The sequence below is a fragment of the Notamacropus eugenii genome, chromosome 2 (genome assembly GCF_028372415.1).
Source record: "Notamacropus eugenii isolate mMacEug1 chromosome 2, mMacEug1.pri_v2, whole genome shotgun sequence".
NCBI lineage: Eukaryota > Metazoa > Chordata > Mammalia > Diprotodontia > Macropodidae > Notamacropus > Notamacropus eugenii.
Genome location: NC_092873.1, coordinates 162351344 through 162376304, shown reverse-complemented (window position 1 = coordinate 162376304; position 24961 = coordinate 162351344). Strand labels below are relative to the sequence as shown.

The 24961-nt window shown below is 35.4% G+C and overlaps 1 protein-coding gene and 1 long non-coding RNA gene across 6 annotated transcripts in view; both read left to right on the top strand.

The window, feature by feature from the left end:
• Positions 1–24961, top strand: part of RNGTT (RNA guanylyltransferase and 5'-phosphatase) — a 386087-nt gene that overhangs the window by 258068 nt on the left and 103058 nt on the right. The window lies entirely within an intron of this gene.
• Positions 6242–24961, top strand: part of LOC140526523 (uncharacterized) — a 43611-nt gene continuing 24891 nt past the window's right edge. The window contains exon 1 of the long non-coding RNA XR_011974409.1: positions 6242–24165. This is a non-coding gene — a long non-coding RNA (uncharacterized lncRNA). The remainder of the gene's footprint in view (positions 24166–24961) is intronic.

The window sequence follows — 24961 nt, the reverse complement described above, 5'->3', positions numbered from 1 at the left end:
AATCTCAGACTAAAAGCTGCCTAACATTAATGGAAGACTACCTTGTCATCGTTGGGGAAAGATAAGAGTCTATAGGCAGGACCAGTGAAATAAGGGAATTTTCTAAAATCTTTAATAAGGGTTAGAGAATGAGGGACAAGGACATAAGGAACTTAACATCTCACTTTTTCTTTATGCTAGACTAGAGGCTGGGGGGTCAGGGGGAAGGGGAGTGAGAGATGGAGTGGTGGTATACCGCCTAATCTCTGAGTTTATTAGCCTTAGAATACATACATCCTAAGGGGAGGTGAATCCCAAGCTTGGGGATATACCAGTCACACCAGTTTTCATGAGTTCACATTCCAAATTATTGAAACCTAAAGAAAAAAGGAAATTGCACTTAAATGGACAATAATTAGTTAGTTCTTGGGAAAGCAAAGAAGATTATGGAGTTGATTTCATGTTTCATTCAGAGACAACAATAAACAGTTCATAGGGTAATTGGTCATTTCCCTTATCATGTTCATGATGTATAAGCCAAAAGAGTGCCATGAAGATAATTGTTGCTTATGTGCCAACAAATATTGTAGATGATGAACTTTAAAAAAAAAAGTCTAAAAAGAGCTAGGTGTCATCATCCAAACCAGTTTAACGTGTGCTTTGATCTTTAATAATTTGGGTGTAAAATGGACTTAGGCTGAAGGTAGTCAAAAATATATTGGAAAACATGCCTTAGGTTTGAGAAGTGAAGAAGGCCAAAGATTTGCAGACTACTAGAAGTCTCAGGCTCTCATATATCATGAATTTTTTTATTCCATAAGAAAGCCAGAAGGTGTCAGACATAAATATCTGTCATAAAAATGGAGATATCTATATCTTAGAAGATACAATATGCCTCATTGCTTAAGCAGAGTCATCAGAATCAGCTGTTTGCGAAGTCTGATCATAAATAAAAGTAAAAAATCAACATTAATTTCAAAGAGAGGATAAATAATTAAGAGAAAATATTGTGCAAAGCAAACAAAAAACCCAACCCTAGTTCCAGTTTGATCTATTCAAGCAAGTCATCGATCATTTTTTAAAAATGGAAAATAAATCCAAAGAGATTTAATTTGATTGTCAACATTTACTGCAAAGGAGTTGATAGAAAAGGGCACAGAAATTTGCCTTAACAAGCAAACATTTGATCTCTTTTCCAAACAGAGACACAAGCCAAGGGCAGTGCCAATTTAGAAAACAGATTCACTCATAAACTATTATGGAGGAGTTTGGTTGAAGACTGTAAGCAGTATCACCTCTGAAAATAGTAAAATGCAATGGAAATAGAAACAAGTTTTCAAGAATTGGCATGAAAACCAATCAAATCACACTAGGACGATAATTCATAGATAAAATTAGCAAGATGTGGAACAAATGGGACAAATTTTTAACTATCTATAGCAATCTCTTTCCGTCATCAGGGACAACACCATAATTGTATCCTTTGGATTCAGTCCTTGATGACAATAGGAAGGTGAAATGGCTCCCTAGAAATGAAGTAAGAAAGATTAGTTGGAATGAGCCAACTCTGTATCAAGGAAACTATACTCCCAGAGGTAACGCAGTCTTGAAAGTTTTCCAAAATCATATTACAAAATAGGAAAAATATCAAACAAAAAAAAAGGGGGGAAAAAATAGCAAATGTTGATTTCACTCTCCATTGTCCCAGACAACAGAGTATCTTTGAATCATAAGTAAAGAAGAAAAAATTTTGAAAGACATAAGAACTCTGATTAATGAAATGACCAAGAACACTGCCAGAGGATCTAAAATGAAGCAATACTTTTTCATCTTCAGAAACATAAGAGCAGGTTTTACTTGATGTAAATGTGAGATGGAAATATGTAGGCTTTTCCAAACAATTTTATATTAAGACTACCACATTTTTATAGTCATATAATTAGCTGAATGGTCTAGAGAAAATTTTGTTTGACTTTGTAGAATGAAATGTTAACTTTAGAGACCCTCCTACAAAAAGTAAACGTATATCCTGCTTCTTTTACTCACTACCTCAGTGACCCTGGACAAGTCTCCTTACCTTCCTCAGAGTCAGCTTATTATCTATACAAGGGGAACTTGGAGTATATAACATCTGAAATCCCTTCCTGCCCCCAATTTATGATCCTGTGATTGCTTGCAAATGCTAAATTCATACCAGATTTTTTGAGAAATAGAACTACAGTTTGTGCTGTCCACTGACTTACAATATCTGTGTCAAGTAAGACGCTGAATTGGGAGATTGTGTTTGCCATCCTCAGATGGCAAATGGATTGTGCAGTGGCTAGACTACTGGGCCTGGAGTCAGGAAGACCTAGATTCAAACATTCGCTGTGTGACCCTGACCAAGTCACTTAAATCTGTTTGCTTCAGTTTCCTCATCTGTAAAATGAACTGGAGAAGGAAATGGCAAACTAACCCAATATCTTTCCCAAGAAAACCCCTAAAAGGGTCACAAGGGTCAGACACAACTGAAAAATGACTGAACAACAGTAACATCCTTATGGAAGATTTCCTGTTTAAAAAAATCCTAATTGAAGAGAGATTTCCTGTAGCTGACAAAGTCTGAATTGCCCATATTTTCAGAACATCATAGAAGATCCTCAAATGAAGTATATAATAAATTCTATACATTATTTCAAAACTGTATTATTTTCTCTAATTCCTTCTGAACTTTCTTCTGTGCATTTAAAAGTGTTATACTAGTTTTCTTTCATCACTCTTTCTAAACCACTCCCCTTCCCTGCTCATGCCTTCCCTCTTCTGAATTAAAAGCTAAGAGAGAGGGCAGGTGGATGTGAGTGGGGTGGTACTTTGTCATAAATGAGCACAAGCAAGCAAAATATACAAAAATGTATGTCTTGTCCTGGTTTTATGTCTATATACTTGTGAGGAGATAGATAATATGCTTCATTTTAGGTAATCTGGTCATTGTTTTTCTTTACAGTTCTGCTGTCTCTGTATATAATATAATCTCCTGGCTCTACTCACTTTACTCTGCATCAGTTCATACTACTTAGGATTCTCTCAAATTCTCTCAGATCATTTCCTACTGAATAGTAATATTCCAACCAAATGTGTTCAGCCATTCTCTGGTTACCTGAGAAGCACTCTACAAAACCCCTTAGATAAGTTATTTGCTCCTCCCCCCACCCAGTTTCCCTCCTCAGGATAAAGAAGTTTGTCATATGTAGCTTGCTATTGCCTTTATGATATTATCTTCCCTCTTAATCCCATTCCATTTCTATTTATTTCCTCATGTGTTTGATGTATTTCTACACTAAACTGTGTGTTCAATCCATTTTTGTCCATTTTGTGTAAGAGTGAGGATTATCTTATATATACTCTTCTCACTTCTTGCACTGTGTTTGTAAATTCTTCTCATGCACCCTGGATATGAAAAATAGTAATTTCCACCCCTTTCTTTCTCCATTCTACACTGCTATATATGCCTCCCTTCTCTTTCCCCAAACTCTGAGATCAGAGTCAGTTTACCCTCAGGACCTTTGTTTTTCTTATTTTCCTCAGTACCCCTTGAAGACATTAAGGTTATGAAGAGATACTTGTTTCTTCTATTAGAATGTTACCACTGTATCATCATTCAGTTACTTCCAATTCCTTACATAAAATTTACCTTTCTAAATTTGTCTAAATTCTTGTGATTGTATTTTGTGGTTCTATTCAAGTCTGATCTTTTCCTCAGAAAGGCTAGAAATTCCTCTATTCCATTAAAGGCCCAACACTGCTCCCATCTTATGTTCAGCTTTTCAGGGTAGGTTATTATTGATTACTTATTTGATTTCCTGTCTGTTTAAGCCTTGTGAAATATTATTCCAATATTTATCAATTTTAGTATAGGCTGCAGGCTTTAGTATAGGCTCATGATACTGACTTAGACTGTTGTAGGTAAAGGAACTTCTATGTGGATCCTTGAACTATTTTGTCTTTGACAGTGAGATCTCTGGATTTTGGTGAAGACACTTTTTGGACATCTTTTGGGTTCCTTTAGGTTCCAATAGATGTGAACAGTTTCTTTTATGATACCTTGAAATATCCAAGATTTCTTTTTTCTTTCAAATCTTGATTTTCATAAAGTCCCATGATATTTAAATGATCTCTCATGGACCCTTTTCCCAGGTCAATGCTATTTGTTTTCAGATATTTTACATTTTTCTCTTTTTTTCTACTCTTTTGATTTTGTACTGATATTTTTTGTCATCTCATGTAATTGTTGATTTCCCTTTGGTTTTATTTTAGTTTTCAAGGACTCCACCACTTGGATAAGGTTTTACTACTTTTTATTTTAATCACTTTATTTTTCTTTTAGTTCTTTCAGAGTTTTTTGTTTTGTTTTGTTTTGTTTTTTCTTTCTTTTCTTTTCTTTCCCTTTTTCTAATAGTACTTGTATTTCTTTTCTTGTGAGTCTCTCCCTACATTTGTTATATACTCCTTCTCTAGAAATCTATAGATTTGTGATAATTTTTGCTACTGGTGATATTTTCTTTGATATTGATTTCTTTAGCTTTAGTTCTTGGATTTTTAATGAGGTTTTTTTTCATCCTGCTGCCCTTTTGGATGAAGTCTTTGGCCTTGCTTTGTTTTACTTTGGGTCCACTGGGTTTCTGTACTGACTTCAATCTCCTGACATTAGGATTTCCTGGACCTTTGAAGTGCAACATACTGGTTCTTCAAGACTTTTTCTGGCATTTCAGGACAAACTCTTAGGCTCAAATCCACTGGGTATGAGTTCTTCAGGTGTGAACACTGTGCCACCACACCATTTATTGGCTGTTGGCCTCTGCTGCTCCCTGGGGCTTCCAAGGTTCCCTATTCTAGAACTTTCTGATCACTCCAAGTCTTTCCAACTCTCTTTGGTTTGTCTTAGGAGATTCTTTGTTCTTTGCTGTCTCTAAACCCAGAGCCTTGAAGATTATAAGTTTTCCTTCTCTGGTCATGCTGGGAGACCACTTTGTACTAATGGCACATTTTCTGGTCTCTTTTCCTTTTGACTCCTATTCTGGCTCCTAGCCTTTCTTCTGTGTTTAATATGCTGTGGGTTTACAACTGTCCTGGGGCTTCCACTTTTGTCATTAGATTGTGAGCTCCTTGATGGCAGGGGACTGTCTTTTGCCTTTTTTTTTCTTTTTGGTATTTCCAGTGCTTAGCATGTAGTAGGTGCTTAATAAATGTTTATGGACTAGCTGACTATTCCTGCCCCTGTGTGGAGTGCTGCAAGCTTCAGGTATACCTGGAGTATCTCTGGTATGTTCTTGGAGACTTCTATCTTGTTTAGCTAATAGGTCCATGATCATTTTTTCTGGTAGGACTTCTTTTGTGGTGACCAAAGGCTTCTTCTAACTGTCTTCTAGCTGTGCAGTCCCAGGCTACATAAAAGTGTTTATTATAATTTATTTTTTATTTCTTGATCATTATTTGATTTGATATTCTTTTTACATCTTTCCACTCTATTTTCTATGTTGTCTTATCTCATGCCACTGCCTCCCCTTTTTCCCCAAGATGATTATTTGAAATCTCACCTCTGTGCCTCAGCACCTCAACACTTCCTCAGTTATCTCTTGCAGAATTCTGATTGGAGGGTAGAGCATTTAACTCTTTCCTTTATAGAAGGCTCACAAACATCTAAGTAACTATTTTCCATCAGTATCATTCCATCGAACACCATACCCTCACTGACCTCCCCCACTTTGCAGCTTTCTTTTGTGTGTTGTCTTCCCCCTTTAGACTGTAAGCTTCTTGAGATCTGGGACTGTCTTTTGCCTTTCTTTGTATGCCTAGCACATAGTAGGAACTTAATAAATGTTTAATGAATTCAGCCCAGGGGTATATGTGTGAGAGGTAGGCTCATCTTTTTAACATTTACTCAGCTTATGAACAAAAGTGTTCAGGTTTTTAAAAAGTAATTCTCCACCACCCCACTCCACCCCCCTCCTGTACTTTATCAGTGTTAGAAGTCAAAGTAGAGGTGCCTGGATTCAATGGATAGACTTAGTCATTTTTGCCTAAGAAATTCTAGGAAATTAGAATTTTGAGACTTTTTTTGAGACCTATCATGTATATTTTTTACATTGTAATCTCATTTTTTTCAAATATTTATCTCCTCAGTAAGAATTTTTTTTTATGTCTTTGTCTTTTTTATCGCTTTTGTCTTGTTATTTATCTTTTTTTTTTTTTGTCATTCATTTTGTCTATTCCTATGGTACTTACCATATGATAACTGTTCAATATATCATTATTTTGAGTTGAACACTTCCATTTTTTAATAGCTAAGAGCCCATTTTTAAGTTTTACTCCTTCCATGGTGAACTGAAGATATGAAATCTTTAAAGGTAACATCCTAAAATTCTTTCATCCAGTTTATACTTGAGTGATATGAGAAGCAACAGTTAGCTTTAAGTTGTGTGTGTGTGTTTAATGTAACCATTGGTCCCAAGCCAAGCTATTAATATTTTGTTGGACATTTGTAAATAATGAGCATTACATATATCTAAAAATGTTTAGGGTATGCAGTGAAGCTTAGAAGATTGAATTAGTTAACAATTTTTAATTGACACTTTTTTTGTTCATTACTCACACTTCAGTATTTCCATAAGTCTTTAATTTCATTAATGTGAATAATTCCAGGGATACAGATAGCATACCTTCTGTGCCTTAGATGTTATTTGTTAGTTACCTTAGCTGAAGTTCATCATGATCATCATAAAGATGGACAGCCTTCCACAAATTAACTTTTATAGCTCAAATTGAGGCTAATCCTCAACCAGAAGATGTGACATATCACCTGTACTTGAAACCTTTTCAGGTTGAGTTAAAAATTCATTGAGTTATAGTTCATTGCTATGGACTTAAAGAATCATGTCATGATGGCCTTTATTTTGTGAAAATCAAAGCTACATTAAAAGCATTTTAAGGTAAATTTAAAGCTAATCTCCCTAATAAATAAATGAACATTTTATTGATCTTCATTTCTTAATGATTTTCTATTCATTCTTAAATAATGTCCATAGTTAAATTTTGACAGATGCTTTTAGATAGACAGCAATTTCAAGGTTGTTTTTTTTTAGAATAAAATAATTTATGACAAACTTAAATTCTGTTAGCTTAGCTTCATAGAGCATGTGTTGGTTAACCAGCACATGCTGTATTTTTCACACCAGTTGCATAGGGAAAATATGTCCTTATCCTAAGGTGCGAAATTTGAACTGCCAGAAATCTTGAACGTCTCTAACATTTTAAACGTCTGCTTCAGTCTGTTCTGCATGAGATCAGATAAAAATCTGTTCCCATTTGCACATTGAAAATAGATCCTAAAAGTAAGTTATCTTGTCTGTTTTATTATGTTCATATGTTCACACATAAACACAGTAATCTATAGTTATTAAACTATAATTATCATATATTTAATTTCAATTAATGAAGGTCTTCCTATTTTTTATCACATTAGACTCAGACTGTCTTCTATGCAGCCATACTTGTCTTTCTTATGTTTCACTGACCCATGCATAATACAACTTCCTCTCAGTCTTCAGAGTTTCCTTTAATAGAACAGTGATGTCATTTTTGCCAGATGCTTTATTGGTCTTTCATCAGTACTCTCTTTGCACCATAATTTAATGAGCAAATGGTGTGTTTTTATTGAGGGAAAAATGTTAAAACATTTATTCAACAAAAGCAGGATTATCATGAAATGGAACAGTTCTCAGAATTTTATTATCTGTAGCCATTTTATCAGCTTGCCAAGGCAGGTGGAGTATCTAAAGGATGTTGAACCTCAAAATATGTGTGTGTGTTTTAAATGTGTGATCCTCTTTTATTTAGAGATTTTTTTTCTTGAAAGGCATTTCTTTAGCCTATGCCATTATAATTATATGACAGTGTAGTATATGGAAGCTAATATGAACTAGTTGTGATCATGAAATTGGGAGGGAGCTATTTCCTTTTGATTCACTTCTTCTAACTCCAACCTAGCTTGAAGCTGGTTTTGCAAATTCCAGTAGCCAGGAATTTGCTGGCTAAGTCTTCTAACATATACGTAAAAAAACCATTTATACCCCCCAAACCTTTGCCTGCAGACTTCAGTCCTTTTCCTTTGCAACTTTGTGCCTTTTCAGGGATAGACGTTACTCAACCTAAGCTATTTCTAAAAACTGTGTTTGGTACGATAGCTTATTCATTGTTATAGTGTGGTGGCTGAGTCAGTTTCTATAGTTTTCCCAGTGCTTCTACTACAGATACCTCATATAACCTCACAGTGACCCCGTGTAATAAATTGTGCTTATTGAGAGCAAGGACTGTATTTTGCCTCTTTTGGTATCACCAGCACTTAGCACAATGCCTAGCATGTAATAGGTGCTTAATGTTAATTGACTGATTAGTTGCCAGTATTATTCTTCCTCTATGACTTTATTTCATTTTAGATACATTTTTAACTCTAAAAAACTCACAACTTTTTCTTCATCTCTTTGAGGAATTCTATTTGAATTTGTTTCCCTGCTGTGCTTTTCTTTGAAGTTTTGCATCTAGACATTTTAGAATTATTTTCTTCTTTTGGATTTGTGTTGTGACCATCCCTGTCATCTCAATAGCTTTTCATAGTAGGATTCTCCTCCCCCCCCCCCCCATTCTTCAAGCCTACTTTCTGACCTCATACTTTATGTTAGAGCCAAACTGCATTTTCCTCTGATTCCCATGACCATTCAAACATCTCCAAAATAGAAATTACATGTGAAGGACAAAGTAAATTCACCTGTCTCCATGAGCTGCAACACTTAGGAATCTGAAAAAAGTTTTAAAAAAAAACCCAAATCCCATGAACTAATTGACCCTGAACTCACTCAACACACTGCCTCATCTCTCATACCTGGTGAATCTGCACTTGGAGACCCAAGGACTTGGCTTACAACAAAACCTAACCCTTCACAGTACCTACTCCATCTTTCTAGGGCCATGGAGACATTTACTCCTGGGCCTTGAAATTTTCCTCCATTTGTCTTTAATGTTGTTTTTGTTTTGAAATTAGAATTTTTCATCCTCTTCCTCTGTAAAACTGTACTGTCTTTTAACTTATTTTAACTTAATATATGTTAAAGCAGTCCTATTCCTACCAACTCTGTTCCCCTCAACCTCAAGCTCTCACTAGTTTTTCTCCCAGTTCTTCCTCCCAGTTCTACTCCATCCTTCTTGTTCCATCCATTCAGCAAGCTCCTCCCACCACATGGAACTTAGGCTTCCAGGTGATTTAAGCAAGTCACATGGTTCTGTTAATGAATGGGGAAGAGCTTCCCATTTAAATTGCCATTGCTTTTGGCCCCAAGATCTTTCCTATTCGTTACATAGGTCACTAGGGCAATGGTATCAACAGAATTGTAACAGGGATAAGAGAAAATAATCACATAAAACAATTTTAGGCAACTGGTATCAACAGAACTTTAGAACATTATAACAGGGTTCACACAAAATGAGCACATAAAACAATATCTTAAGTTAGGGTGGGACTTGAACACAAGCACCCCATCATTCCCCTCTCAAATGAATGAGACCTAAAGTCTTGGGGTAAGAGGCAAAGGTCTCTTCTTCCATAGTTACTTCCTGCTGAAATTGGATGTTGAGCTGCTCCAAGAGTTCCCATTTTTGAGAGGTCAGTTCTTTAGCTGGCATCTGGAGCTTGGTCAACACCAGGTCCATATTACAGTCGTGGACAGGGTGACATCTAGCTTAAGCAATAAGGCCTCTCCAGGTGGAGGTTATTAAGCCTGTAAAAAACAAATCTAGCATACAAGTTTAACAGACAAAAAACCAAAAAGAAACGAGGAGACAGTATCCAGAAGCAGGGTAGATATAGGGTCAGTCATGTTCTGGAGTCCATGAACGCACTATCATAGCCTCATTCAGGGTAGAATATACGAGTTAGGGGTGCAATTTGGTAATCATCTTCTCCTGAATAAGGAGCAGTTACGATATTATCTTCTCTGCGTGCTATAATTTCCGCAGCCTTTGGAACCTCATTTGGCTTGTTTTACCCATACTTTAGCTCCCAATTTTATTCTGTCATTAAAACCCAATCCTTCAGTTCCTCTGCTAGTTATTTTGGAAGGAGGGTCAATTTCCATAAGGGGTATTATTTCACGCGGAATGATAATCACTTGAAATATTCTGTCATTTTTACAAAACTTTATGGGTTCTTTATCTAAATTTTGAAATGTCACAATAACTTCTCCTTGAATTAGAATCTGTCACTCCAGCCAATACATGTATTCCTTGAACTGCTAATCCTGATTAACCATCCCATATGATTTTGGAGGATTCTCATACATATTCCAGTAGAGACTTTTCTTATTTCTTTTCTATCCAACCCAAAGTCCCCTACACAATGTAAATTATATTCTGCCAAACCAGGTGTGTCTGAATGTGGGGCTGAGACATCTGACCTCACAGTCCAGTACTCAACATTTGTGATCTTATGTATTGTTTTCTAATTTGGAGATCTGAGGTCATCATTCTGGCTAGGGGTGTTCTTCCTCCCAGTGGTCTATTATTCAAATTACATAAAGCAATGAACAAATTATCTTTCCAGTGTTGATAAGAATTATTAGAACTTAATTTCCTTAACTGTTCTTTCAGTAGTCTATACATTCTTTCAATTAACTCAGATGCTTGTGGATAATATGGAATATGATATATCCATTCTGTGTTGTTTAATACAAAATATCTCTTCATTTTATCATCTTTGAAATGTAATTGCTAAATAGTAATTGTTTCTCTTTTACCCAGGAACCCTAAGAGTCCTCCCCTCCCAGTTTGATTTTTTTTTTTTTAATTAAAGGGACCATCCCTTGAGTAACTACTTAAAGAAGCCTATTCATTGATTGGGTGTATTTCACTCAAAGTGAGAATGTGATAAGACCTTAGCCTGAAAGGGCCAGGGTCTCACATTGCATCGTGGGCCACCTCCAGTTATCCAAATGAATATCAGGCCACTGGACCCAGGTGGCTCAGGAGAAGAAAGTGAGGTTGGTGGCCTTGCATAGTCCTCCCTCACTCAAATCAAAGTCAGCTGCAATCTCCCTGATTTCATGGTCCTCTTCTAAAACGAAGGACAAACAACAATCCTTGCAATGTGACCCATTGTCACTTTGAATCTACATTGAGGTTCTTGTAATATAAACTTATGATATCTAGAGTTTTACAGGTGTTTTTCTAGTTCGCATTCTTATAGGGACAAGCCCCTACTACACCTGAATGGGTATCAGCACACAAATACATATAAATTTACATCCCTTATCTTGGGGTAGGGGTCCAATATAATCTATTTGCCAAATTTGGACTGGTACTTTTCCCCTTGCTATCTCTGTAGTTACTGCCTGAGGAACAGTTCGTTCCTTTTCCAATGGACATATATAACGTTCCTCTGCTACTTAGTTTAATAACGAATGAGAGATGCTTATTACTTTGGTCTTGTGCCCACTGATGTGTGGCCTGGACCTCTAAATGACCAGTCATTTGATGAACCTATTTTGCTAATGTGGGATCATCAGTTAGTATTAGAACAGAGACAGTATGTTGAGTAGCAATCTTTGCTAGTCGGTGAGCATGTGCATTGTACTCACATTCTGGCATGGTGAGGGCCACATGAGCATATACATGAAAAACTGACAGATTAGTAACCAGACATGTTTCATATATCTTCCCATAATTCTTTGCCCTAGACTTGTGTGCCATGAATTTCTCAGTTTTGATTTTTCCACATGGGCATCCATATAGCTAACCCATTAGCTACAGCACATGAATCAGTGAATATATGACACTGCCCTCCTTGTTCTGTTTTGAAAACTTGGTATACTGCCATAAGTTCATCATATTGACTACTTACACCTATCCCAGTACTTTCCAAAGTCCACCTAGTACATGGCCTATAGGTTGCTTCTTTCCAGGGCCTTTTGTGGCCGAAATATTTTGCTGTCCCATCAGTAAACCATGCATGTCTCTTCTGTTCTTCAATTAAGCCATCATATCCCTCGTTCCATTTTGCCAAGGACTGTAGCAACTATTGCTTTGGTTCAGAGGGTGTATCATTTTCCTCAGTATCAATTATGTTAATGAGAGTTAAAGATTTTCCCCACCCATTAATGGGCCTGCCCATTAAAGGAAACTTGGTCAGGGGAGATTTATTTTGTAGTAAGGCCCACACCTTTTGTTAATTTCTAGTGAGAAACTGTTTCTCCAGGGTTGTGATGCCCTCTGACTCTGAAAAATGTATATGTACTCTGAGATGAGGTTTTGTTTTGAGGCTTACTCATTGGAAGTGTTTGTTTGACCAGATGAGACTCTGGGTCTAAGGAGCATCCTGGCTTTGAAAACTCAGATGTTGGTGCTTCTCTCTCTGGTAGCTGTATGTATATAATTGTCAGACAGTTGGATCTGTCTGTTGATCTATGATGTATGTATTGCTTATGATCAGACAGTTGGAAGCCCTGTCTGTTGGTCTTTATTTCCTCTGTTTGTATTTTCTCTGAAGTTCAGGGTGCTGACTTTTTCTCTTGAATTAAGTAAATGATATGTGTGCTTGATTAAAGTAGATTGTTGACCCCCTCAAAAGTTTCTTTCCTTTTAGAAAAGCAGATCTAAGAACCTGTACAGCAGGCCCTCCTGTGTATGCTGGGGTCCCTGCTGTTACAAATGCTTAACGTAACACCTGACACAGGAGATATTTAATAAACGCACATTTCCTTCCCCATCTCTGATTGTGAAGTTCATTGTTGACTCTTGTCCTTTCCTTGGTCCTTTTCCCCATTTGTCTCAATCTCTTCCCTGAGTCCAAGACCTCCACTCTTTTGGGTGCCATCACCAATTTACCTTCAAGGGTCTCTTGAAGTACCAAATCCCTGGTGATAATATCTGTTTTAAGGTCACCATCTCTCTTTTATAGAATTTGTCTTTTCCTGTGGCACATTCTTCAGTGCTATGTGTTTCCATTATTGAAACAGAGATTTGCCCTTTGCTTTTTCAGTCCCTGCTTTTCCCTCCTCATCCATTCTCTTGTAGGCTCTCTTTTTCCTAAACAGACTACAATAGTTATTTTCTCTTCATTGTTAGCCTTTGACCTGATTAAGTTATATCACTTGATTTTCTTCCATCCTTTCCTACTTTTATTTCCCCTCTGTTTTGTAATTTAGTCTTACAAAAACCATTGATTTACCTGTAGTTAGGGTGTTGTGAGAATTCATTCATGATATTTCAGCCTGTTTCTCTACCATCACTTCTATTTGTCTTCTACTTTCATCTTTGTGTCTTTATGTACATTTAGAAAGAGTCTGTTAGCCATCTCTTTATTGTTTTTTTTTTTCTCCTTGTTTTCATCCTTAGTTACTGTAGTTGTTTATACATCTTATATATCTGTTGTCTGGGGTGTTTGATAAACATTTTCTTCAATTGTGGTGTCCTTCCCAGGATTTTTTTTTTTTTTTGCCTCTTTTTAATTTAATATCTCTCTTTTTTTTTTTTCGTTTGTGCTTAGGTTGGAATTTTCAGATTAGGTTACCTTGGGCTACATCTTGAGATTTTTTGTTCTTTGGAACACATTTCATTCAGTCCTGCCCTGAATGGGTTTAGAATAGTCTTATGTAATTCAAATTTCCTTTCTTTTATATTTGAAGGTCTTTTCCTCAATCTCTTGCAGAATTTGTTGTTTGTCAGGTGAAATTGTTAAACTTAACCTCTCTGTGTTTTGGAGTTCATAGCCTAAGGTTATTTTCTGGAGGCATTCTTTGGATTCTTTGGATTAGCACTTCTTGTATTATTTGTTTTACTGTGGTGTTCTGTTCTGTTCTTTTGGAAGACCTATAATTTTTAAATTGTCTCTACTTACCTTGTCTGTGAGATCATTATGTTTTGCTTGTATGGAAATAATTCTTTTTAAAAATATTATTGCTTTTTTCTTCTCTTCCAGATTATTATTCATTTTCATTATCCCAGTTTTCCTGTTGTTTGTTTCTTTGATAAGACTTATCATTCTGGATTCAAATTTCCTGTTCTGCCAATTATTTCTGCTGTGCAGGACATAAATTCTTTCATAATGTATTTATTTATATTTCTGTACTTAGGAACATACTAGAAATTATGAAAGTGATAAGGAATCACAAAAAGTATTATAACTGAACTAGAGATGGAATAGTAAAATCTACTTTAATCTCCGTAAGTTTTTAGTTCTAAATATGCATAGTGTAAGGGAAAGTATGCTAAACTTGTAGATGGGTACATAGACTTGAGCCTTTTGTTCTCTGCCACTCATTATTTGCTTTACCTTGGGCATATGTCTTAGCTTGTTTGAGCCTCAACTTTATCTACAAACTAGAAAGTAATACTTATTATACTTTCTGTCTCACTAGGTCATTGTGAGGAAAACATTTTGTAAATTGTAAAGTGTTACATAAATGTAAACTATAGCTGTTGTTGTTGTTGTTACATAATATGGAAATTGTGAGTTTCAATCTCCAAAAAGATTCATTGTAAATTTCCAATATGGTGTTCTATTAAGATGAAAATAAATTTTTTTCTGTTTTATAATTGATGTTTTAATACATTTTGACATATATTTCCCAAAGTTTAGTCCCTCTGTATTTTTATGACAGTTTGCTCAAATGTAAATTATTCCAAACAGTTTCCTTATGAAGCAGTTCACATTTTATCTCCATTTTACAGATGAGAAAACTGAGAAAAATTATTTATTTTATGATTTGTCCAAGGACATTTTGTGAATCTGGATTAGAAGAGGAACAATAACACTGTGACTAGAACTCTGAATTTTTCACTACAATTCTGTACTTAGTCCAGTGGACCATGGTGATAACCAAATTAAATTTATAAATCTTTTACGATGAGAGCAAAGGGGTAAAAGCAGGTTATCCAGATGCCAATTAGTACCTTAGTATCAGACATGGTCTGTGAATATCTAATTTTTCAGTCTGATGCATCAAGAATATTTCATCATTATGACCTTTTTTCATATCCAGCATAATAAAAATTTGTATTTCTGGTCAATTAATTGAGAAGTATTTTCTCTTTCATATAAATATATTTTATTTTAGGATCTTTGCCCAGAGTGGGTGAATAATATATATTTGTTATAATGAATTGAAGTGACACTTCTAGATAGCAGAACAGGGACCATAGGACCTGTTTCCTAACTTTCAATCCAGTATTTCTTCCCCTCTCCCAACTATGTCATATGATCAGAAAAGTCCATTAACAGGAAAATTTTGATAATATAAATGATACTACTTTACATGAACACATGTACATATATTTTGCAAATAAATGAACAAGAAATGATGAGGGGGGAATGATCTTGTCACCCAAAATCTTAGATTTTCCATTATGTCTTCAATATGTCATCTACAAAATATTTTTTCCATTATGTATAAGTGTTAATTATTGAAGAAGCATTGACAATATCATAGCATCATTGGTTTTAGACCTAGAAGACAGGAACCTTAGAGGTCATATCCAGCCCTCTTGTTTTACAGATTAAAAAACTTGAGTATCAGATCAGTGAAGTAACTTTGTCAATCTTCAATTTGGCAAATGTTTTTTAAATCTCATACTAGGAGTTGAGATATAGTGCTAGTCTTGGTTAATTACAAAGACCAAGATAGCATAATCTTTGCTGTCTTAGAGCTTATATTCTACTTAGGGAATAAAACATGTACACAGAGAAGTAAAATGGAAGGTAGGGTGATGTCATCAGCAAATTTTATACAATAGTGCCATTGCATAATTACTCATTAAATAACTTGTAAATTTTTAACTTTCTTGTACTAAGTTTCTGAATAGTTGGCTATAAACTATTTTCTATAAATTTTTCTATATACATAGTTTTCTCTTTCCTTACATTATTGGAGGTACATTCCAATGAAAATGTTTTTGCCCCCATTTTCATTTCAATTCAGTAGTCACTTATTAAGTGCCTATTATGAGCCGGGTCCTGTATTTCTAGTACTACAAAAACAAAAATGAAATAATTCCTCTCCTTAAGCAACTTGTGTTCTTGAAAGGGAAATAACTAGTGGACATATAAGTATGTACAAAATATACAAACATTAAATAAAAGGTAATTTATTTTGATTGAGAGAATATTAACAGAGGAGAGGATTTGGAAAGGCCTTATGTTCCTATATAAAGTGCTTGACCCGAGTTTTAAAGGAAACTAGGGTAAAGAGGCATTGTTAGGAAGAAAGTATATTGTAGGGTATGGAGGAGGTCGTGTTTAAAGGTGTAGAGGACTGGAGAATGTATGTGAAAAGCAGCAGGGAAGCCAATTTGACTAAATCTTAGAGTATATGATGAAGAAAAATGTATAATAAACCTGAAACAGTAGAGAGATGCATCTTGTAAAAGTCTTTAAACGTTAAGCAAAGGAATTTTTATTTTATGGTTCATTCAGTAGGGAGCCACTAGTGCTATTATGCAGGTGAGTGATTCAGTCAGATTCATGCTTTAGGAATATTATTTTAACTACTGTGTAGAGGATGAATTGAATAGGAGAGAGATGAGGCAGTTTAATTAAGAAATTGTTGCAATAGTCCAATGAAGAGTTAATGAGGATCTGAACCAAAGTAATGGCAGTGTGAGTGAAAGGAAGGGGACAAATGGAAGAGATATTGTAGATGTGGACTCAGTAAGATTTGGCAACTGAGTAAATATCTGGGATGAGGGAGAGTGGAGATTAGAGGGTAACTCAAGGCTACCAACCTGATCGACTGGGAGGGTGGTGATCTTCTTGACAGAAAGTTGGAAGTTCATGAATAGGGGTGGATTTTTGGGAAAAGATACTGAATTCTGCTTTGGACATGTTGAGAGCAAAGTACTATTGGATATACAGTTTGATTATTTTCAATAGGCAGTACGGTATGTGAAACTGAAACTCAGTAGAGAGAGAAGAGCTAGATATTTAGCTCTACAATCATCTCTATAGGGATGATTATTGAAACTATGGGAGCTGATAAAATCGCTAAATGAGAAAGTATATAGATAGAAGAGGGGGCACAGAACTACATGTTGGAGTTCACTCACAGTGGGTGCAAATTATGATAATGAATGATCCAAAAAGGTAAGTGAGAAGGAGCATCAAACAAGCAGAAGGAAAACCAAGAGAGAATAGTATCCAGAAAAACAAAGAGGGGAGAGTATCCAGGAGAAAAGGGTGATCAGTAGGGCCAAATGCTGCAGAAATATAAAGGTGATGCTCAAGAAAAGGCCTTTGTGTTTGGCAGTTAAGTGTGATCATTGATGACTTTGGAGAAAGTAGTTTCAGCTGAATGATGAGGCTAAATTTTAAGAATTTGATAAGTGAGAGGTACTAGAGTCCAGGCATATAGACAGCTTTGTATTGAAATTCAGCTGTGGTAAAGAGATAAAACAATAGCTTGTGCATATGATAGGGTCAAGTCAACAGTTTTTTTTTAAAGGTGAAGGAGTTCCCAGCATAGTTGCTAGCACCATTGATTTTTCAAAGACAAAACCAATATAGGAGTTCAGACTTCCTAAACAAAGAGGAAAAAAAAGAAATTGTTTTTAAGAAAATGTAGACCAAAAATGTAACCTTCAGAATGCTTTGGAGACAAAATACCAATTATAATGGGGAAAAGGGTCGCCTCTGTCTTCTGTCTAGTTTATACCTCTGCCACTGATCAAAAAAGTTCGTTTTGTGAAATTTGGCTAATAATTTCATGTCTTGTAGAAGTTGGTCTTTTCAAAGGGTACTTCAAGGAACCCTAGTATTCTTTATGGACACTTGATCAGAATTTGTGGGGTATTTAGCAGATACAAAGTTCACCTTTATTTTTATGAAATTGTAACAATTTTTGAAAGTATAATATCTATTCAAGGAAATTGTTTCTGATTGAGATTCTTTTTTTTAATCCCTTGCCTCTAAAATACATTCCTTCTTCTTCCTCTGTAACAGGTCATTTGTTCCCAAATCCAATTGGCAGTCCTACCAGAAAGTGCATGATCTAAGCATTGTTACTTGAAGATGGAAAAGTTATAGTTTCTGTTTTTCTGTGATGTATCATTATTTCAGAATTTTCACTGTGGCTTTATAACATGTAGAATTAAGTACAGACAATTGTCCTTTGTTATAATTCACCTTATGACTATTGATTCAGTCAACATAAATTTATTAAGTCTACTGTTAGCACACCACTATGCTTCTTGCATAGTTTAGATATGATAGATTAGACTCTTAAATTCAATGAGAGAAACATCAAGCTACTTTTATCTTTTATCACTCTTAGCATTTAGCATTGTGTTCTATATTAGATGCTTAAATGTATTAATACATTTTTCTTGACTTCCATGAGAGCTTAAATTTCTAAATATATAAATGCTATAAATAAGAAGCAAAGTCTTTATAATTCCGTTGTTCAAACATCTAAGAAGCTGAATATAAAAAGTTTTCTGTACTAAAAGAGCTTCTTTACATAAAAATTAGAAAGAATGAAAGAAATAGTTGGAAAAGCATATTTTTGGGCTGTCATCTGAAAGGAAAAACTAATCTGAGGCAAGTAATATTAAGACTAGTAGTGATAATTCAGATGTTGATTTTAAACCAAGCATAATTAGCTAATATATTTAAATATCTGAATACAATAATTCTTACTCATACCATTGACCTGAATCCTTGATAATCTAAGAGTTGTTATTTTTTACCTTGACTCTCAGAGAGAAAATACTGCTATGTTTTCCTTTACCATTTTAGTTCTACAGCTGTTATTTTTGTTCATTTTAGATTTTTCATGTGATGATATCACAGAGTGCGATGGACTTATTATTCCATGGATATATGTCCTTTCAGGGATCAATTACTTCCTAGAACTCTGTTTACTAGCGAAAGTGAACAGATTGTACTTTTGAGATTCATATAGTTGAGAAGCAGGCTTTAAACAAAAGAAGGCTATTAAATATCATGTATAGAAAAGACCTTTAGGACAGTTAGAGCCCAGTGTTTGCTGAATAAAGTAGCCTTCTTCAATGGATTATACTTTCTGTTGATAGTTTCATGTATCTATAATTTTTCTTTTATTTTTGTCTGTTTGGAAAAATATATCCATTGAGGATGCTTATTTTTATTTCAGAATTCTTATGATTTTAGACTCCTAAAAGCATTCATTATAACCTTAGTTGATTTAAATTTTGTGTTTATACAGATAGAATAAGGCCTTATTACTTTGTATCTCACCAATTTGAAATTCATTTGGGTAAATGCAGAGGCTGCTCACCTTTGCCTTATCCAAAAAATCTCAAAAACAAATGGACTTACTAAGCAAATTGGTAATTGAGGGAACCGTGTGTGTGTGTGTGTGTGTGTGTGTGTGTGTGTGTGTGTGTATGTGTATGTATTCTGTGCTATAGTACTTCATCCACTGTCTTTGATCTCCTTGGGAGTGAGTATTATTGGGTCAAATTATATGTATAGTATGGAGTATAATTCCATATCATCTCCCAGAATGGTTCAGCCAATTTATATTTCCACCAGCAATGTGTTAATTTGCATCACCAAAGCTCCTCCAACACTTGCATTTTCTTCCTCTGTCACCTCTACCAGTATGATAGATATGAGATGAGAACTGAGAGTTGTTGAATTCATATTTGTCTTGATTTTTGTAATGTGGAGCAGATTTTCATATGGTTGTTAACTTATACTTCATCTTTTGAAAACTGCCTCTGACTGCTTACCTATTGTGTTGTAAACTCTTTAAGAGCAGGAACTATGTTTTTGTGGTTTTTTGTTTCCCCATTGCTTAGCACATACCCAGTGCTCAGTAAATGCTTGTTGACTGATTATTTACTGTTGAATAGATTTTGTTCTTATATATTTGCATCTGTCACCTCTTTCTGACCCATCTTCTTGTACTAGCATAGTCACTACCCTGCTTCAAGTTTTCATCACGTCTCACCTGGACTCTTGCACCAGTCTCAAAATTGTTTCCCTGCCTGAAATCTCTCCTGTCCATTCCATCTTTCACATAGCTGCCAAACTGGTATTCCTAAAGTACTGATCTGACCATACCATTTCCCTGCTCAGTGAACTGGTGGTACCGTTACCTCTAATATAAGACATAGATACCTCTATTTGCCATTTAAAGCCTTTTACAACCTGGATTCAGCTTTCCTTTTCAGCCTTATTATCTGGTATCCTCTTTACATCTTCCTAGATCAAATAAAATTGCCTTCTTTCTAATCCTCATGCTACATTTTGTCTCCTGTTCATGTATCATTGCATAGGCTGTTCCCCATAGTTGGAATGTAGTCCATCCTTATCTCTTCCTCTTAGAATCTTTAGCTTCCTTTAAAGCTTAGCTCAGATGTCACCCTCAGTATGAGGCCTCTTCTTATTCCCTCAGCTGTTAGTCCCACTCCCTCTCCTGCTCCTGGAATTTACTTTGTAATTTGTATATGTATTAATACATGTTAATATGTATAGAATGTCTACCCCTATAGCATATAAACTTTTTGAGAGTGGGGACTGCTTCATTTTTGGCTCAGTATCTCCAGGGCTTATGTGGTATTTGGATCATAGTAAGCTTTGAATAAATACATGCTGAACATTATATTTGAGTCCTTTACCAGAGATATTTGGTGCATTTTTTCCTAATTATAATACTCATCTTATAATTTCAGAAACTTAGTTTTGTTCATGAAGAAATTTTTTTTGAATTTTATATAATTGAAATTATTCATTTTCTCTTCTCTGGTTATCTTTATTCTTTGTTTAGTTAAGAAATCTCTCCTAGTCATAGCTATGCAAGCTATCTCCTTCCATTTTCTTCTAATTTTTTAAATGATGTGATCTTTTATACTTAGATCACTTACACATCTGAAGCTTATTACAGTATATTAGTGTAAACCCAATTTCTGACAGTCTGCTTTCCATTTTTGTCAAATAGGCAGTCTATCTCAGTAGGTGATTGTTCTGTTTGATTGCCTCAGACTTGCTTCCTCCATGTCCCAATGAACAATTTTACTGTTTTGAAATCAGTACTAAATAACTGTAACGATGAAAATTATAGCATAATTTGAGATTTGGTAGTGCTAGTCACATTGGATCCTACATTTGTTTTCATTATTTTCCTTGTGATTCTTGACTTTTTGTTCCTCCAGATAGATTTTGTTATTATTTATGATTTGTATTTTTAATGTGAGGAAATATATGTCTTTGTAGGATATGATTTTTTTTGAAGTACAAGTAGATTTCCTTTTCTTATTAGTAATGAGTCTTACTGCATTAGTGAAAATGGAATCCGTTAATGTCCTACTGGCATCCTAAAAAATGTTTCCTTTGAAATTAAACCTCTTAAACTTGGTAAGAACATTTCTGGGTGAGGTATAATTGAAATTCTTCTGTGACAGTGGACTCTGGGTTCTCTTGATCTGTAATTTATCCTCTTAATGCTTTTAAGCAATTTTCTTATATGATTTCCTGAATATGAGACTAAATTCTTTGTTTCATTGTGTTTTTCTGAAAGACCTATACTTCTCACATTATCTTACCATTGTCCTATCTTGTGTACAGGTCCATTGCCTTGGTTCATAGAGAATTCAAATTTTATAATTGCGCTTTTTCTTAATTTATTTTGTGCTGATACTTGCTGTTAATACCTTCATTTTTGTCTTTTTTTTTTTTTTTTTTACCATTTTTTTCATTGTTCACTACTTTAATAAGCTATTTCGTCTTCTAGTCTAAAGGTGTCATTGTGTCTAGAGTAGTGGACCACAAGTCAAGAGGACCTGAGTTCAGATCTGAACTAAAGCACTTTCTATCTTCGTAACCCTGGACAAGTCATTTAACCCTGTTTACCTCAGTTTCCTCATCTGTAAAATGAACTGGAGAAGGAAATGGCAATCTACTCTAATATGTCTGCCAAGAAAACCCCAGATAGGGTCACAGAGAGTTGGACATGACTGAATAGCTAAACAATATCTTTTAGTCTAAATTATCAGCTATTATATTCCTCTTTTCAATTTCTTTTACAAAACTTGTTATTTCACAGAATGTATAAAATATTTTTGAAAAAGTCCTACCCTAACTCACACATTGTGTCTATGTGTGTGCGTATGTAATTCCAGCCTTGACTTTTTAAAAAATCAGCCACATAAGGGCATAGTGGTGTGATCATAGCTAGACAGCACTTCATGTGAAAAAAGACTGGGGAGAGGGTTAGTGAAGAGTTATCTCACAGGGAGTCGATACTGTGACGTTATTTCCCACAGCTGCATCTTACATTGATAGAAGTGTACAGAATAGTGCATTGAATACGGACAGTTATGATCCTGTTACATTTTTCTTTGGTCACACTGTTTCTTGCCTCTTGTGCTCATTTAAAGACATTATTTTTTAAGAACTTTAACAATGTGGGAACTTCAGAGGATAGTTGAAGAGTTGCTGAGAGGACTGAATGAAATGCCCTACAACAACAGTATTTGAAGGGTTATCATGTGGGAAAGGAAAAAGGCTTATTTTACTTGGCCCAGCATACAACTAAGAACATTGGGATAAAGTTACAGTAATGGAAATTTTGATATACCTATATTTGATCATTTGAAATGTGTGATCAGAAAAGGAAATGGAAGTGAATCTTACTTATATTGAACATAAACAGAAGCAAATAGACAGCTTTAGTGTTTCAGTGGAAGTCATGTAATATGGGAAAACCTTTGTAGAGCAGTTTCTAGTTATTATAACAGAGGATACATAAGAATAAGGTTAAGAAACCTTCATAGGATGAAAAGGTGTGGATGAGATTATGCTTTACAATATTGGAGGGAGTATTTGTATTGATGAAATTATGAATCCATTGAAGTCTAAGGGCAAACTTCCTCGCAATTATAGTGGTTTAAAAATGGAATTGCCTGCTTCTGGAGGTAGTGAGTTTCCTTTCGTTAGAGGACTTTATACATGATCGTTTCTCAAATGTAACAGTTGGAATTTCTTCCCAGTTATAGATTGGACTAAATGACCTCTGAACTTCCTTCTAAATCAGAGAGATTCTGATTCAATGATTCTGTGAAAAGGAGCTAAACTATTAACTTTTGTTATGAGCTTCCATTTCCTCATCGGTAAACATAAAGTGGTTGCTGAACTAGAAATTTCAGTGGCTCTCAAACTATGGATCACGACCCAAAGTTTTAAGAAGTGCTGAAGGGAAGCTCTGACCAATTAGTCAGTATACATTTATTAAGCTCCCACTATATGTCAGGCACCATGCTAAGCATTAAAGATAGAAAAAGAAGTAAGACACTCCCCATCTTCAAGGAGTTCACAATCTCATGGTGGAGACAGATAAATAAATAAATAACATGCGTACATTCACAGATAAATGAATGAATGAACGAATGAACAAATAAGCCACACACATCATACACAATAAATAATTGAGAGGAAAGCCACTACAGTAAAAATAAGTTGTAGAGTTGTAGAAAATGAGACTTTACTTGATACTTAAAGGAAGCTAGAGAATGTCCGAGGCAGAGATGAGGAGGATAAACCTTCCAGGAGTGGGGGAAAGGCAGAGAAAATGATGAGAACTGAGAAATTATGTACCATACTCATCATGGAAAAGCAAAGAGGCCAGTGTCACTGGATGAACAAGTATGTGATGGTGAGTAAGGTGTAAGGACACTAGAAACGTAGGAGGGGGCTAAGTTATGAAGGGTTTTGAAAAGCACATAAAACATTTTGCATTTGATCTTGGAGGCAATAGGGAGACTCTGGAATTGCTGAGGAGAGGTGTGGGGGGGATATATATGACAGGATTGGACCTGTGCTTTAGGAAAATTACTTTGGTCACTTAATGGAAGATGAATTGTAGATTTGTAGTGGGGAGGGCCTTGAGGGAGGCATATCCATCAACATACTATTGCATTAGTCCAAGTGTGAGGTAATAAGGGCCTGCACCAGAGTGATGTCAGTGTCATAAAAGAGAAGAACATAGTTTAAAGATATGTTGCAAAGGTGAAGTCAACAGTCCTTGGCCACAAATTGGATAAAGGGGGTGAAACATAATGAGGAGTTAATAATGACAGCCATCTAGATTGCAAGTCCAAAGAATGGTGTTACCCCCTACAGAAATAGAGCAGGTATGGACAGAGGGATAGAGTTTTCGGGAAAGATAATAAATTCAATTTTGGACATGGTGACTTTAAGGCATCTACAGGACATCCATTTCAAGATGCCTGAAAGGCATTTAGAGATATAAGATTGAAAGTTAGCAGAAAGGTTAAGGCAGGATAGTTAGATTTGAGAATCATCAGCATAGATATGATAATTAAATCCATGGTGGCTGATGAGATCACAAAGTGAAGTGAGAGGAAGAAGAAAAGAGGACCCTGGACAGTACCCTGTGGTACCCTCTAGTTAGAGAGCATATTCTAGATAAGGATAGAGCAGAGAAGACTGAAGAAGCAGTCAAATAGGTAGGACAAGAACCAGGATAGAAGACTCTATCAAGCAGGAGAGGGTGGTCAGCTGTGTCAAGCTACAAAGAGGTCAAGAAGAATGTTTGTAGGCAGTAGGGAAAGAGGGAGTAGACATGAAAATAAGTGAGTAGTAATTTAGAGATGACAGAGAGAGCAATCTGTTGGAGGATTGCCTGAGCAGATAGAAGGAGTGATTCCACTGCATCCTGGGAGACAGGAATGAATATGAGTGATATGAGATGGTGAAGAGTGAGCTCACAACAAATGGCCTCAATTTGTTTTTTTCTGTAAGATATGAGGCAAAGTTTTCAGCTAAGAAAGGCAGGAAAAGAGAGGTGTGAGGAAAGATGAAATAGTTTGGAGGAGCCTCTGTGGAGAGGGAAATAGCAAGTTGGTAACAGGATGGCCTGTGAGCTAAGAGGGCTCAGTTAACATTGTGTAACATAAATTTATAGTG